Below are 842 nucleotides of genomic sequence, written 5' to 3' on the forward strand. Positions count from 1 at the left end.
TTAATGACACATTTCAATAAGTCTCACTTCCCAAAGTCTCAGGATGGAGGAAACATCTCTACTGTGGCTGCTCTGTAAGTAAACTGTGTTAGTTTTTAAAAACTTAATAATGCTCCTGAACGTAAACATAACATTTTATGAGAACAACAGTTTATGAGAAGGAATTATGCAAGTAATCTTGAAAGGTTGTGTAAATGTAAATGCTTTTGCTGCCAGTTTTTAGTGTTCTTTTCATTTATTATTTAAACTTTGAATGTCTCGTATCACCAACTCAAACTAACCCAAGGTTGATTTCTCTTCAGTTCTGATCTCACTGCTGAGCTGCACAACAAACCAAGGTCAGTACACTTGTTTTTCAAGATAGAACAGTTGGGCCCTAGGCGTGTTTAAGTGGCGTGGGGCAGTTTGCCCTTTCGTTTTTCAGGAGCAGCATGAGTTGAAAAAACTGGTGGTTCTGTTGTTGACTAGCAAGAATGACAAAAATACACAACTGATCTGATCGGGGCGTCTTTAACAAAACAGATGGTGAACTGTGCACACAAACTCCCCCAGAATACAAAGATGGTTAACCACATCCGAACTGGTTGAAACTCTGAGTAGCTTTGATGTAGAGATACTTGTTTTATATTAAGGTAGAAAACGAGAAAGATGAAAACATCATATACAATAATGTAAAGATACTGGAGCGTCCTGGGAGCAAGCATAAATTACTGCAAGTGGGAATTGAAAATGTAAATTTTTTAACCACCAAATCCTCCTCCCTCCAGCCTCTCTGACTGTGAGTCTCAGCAGCTCTCAGCTGTTTGAAGGACAGTCTGTCTCTCTGAGCTGTGAGGAGGACA

The 842-nt window shown here is 39.3% G+C and overlaps 1 long non-coding RNA gene across 1 annotated transcript; it reads left to right on the plus strand.

Annotated features, from left to right (window-relative positions):
- On the plus strand, positions 1-842 carry LOC144513522 (uncharacterized). Its single transcript, XR_013501142.1, has 3 exons — positions 1-74; positions 303-338; positions 768-842. It is a non-coding gene; the product is annotated as an uncharacterized LOC144513522 (long non-coding RNA).

This window comes from Sander vitreus, unplaced genomic scaffold (assembly GCF_031162955.1).
Source record: "Sander vitreus isolate 19-12246 unplaced genomic scaffold, sanVit1 ctg268_2, whole genome shotgun sequence".
Taxonomy (NCBI): Eukaryota; Metazoa; Chordata; class Actinopteri; order Perciformes; family Percidae; genus Sander; species Sander vitreus.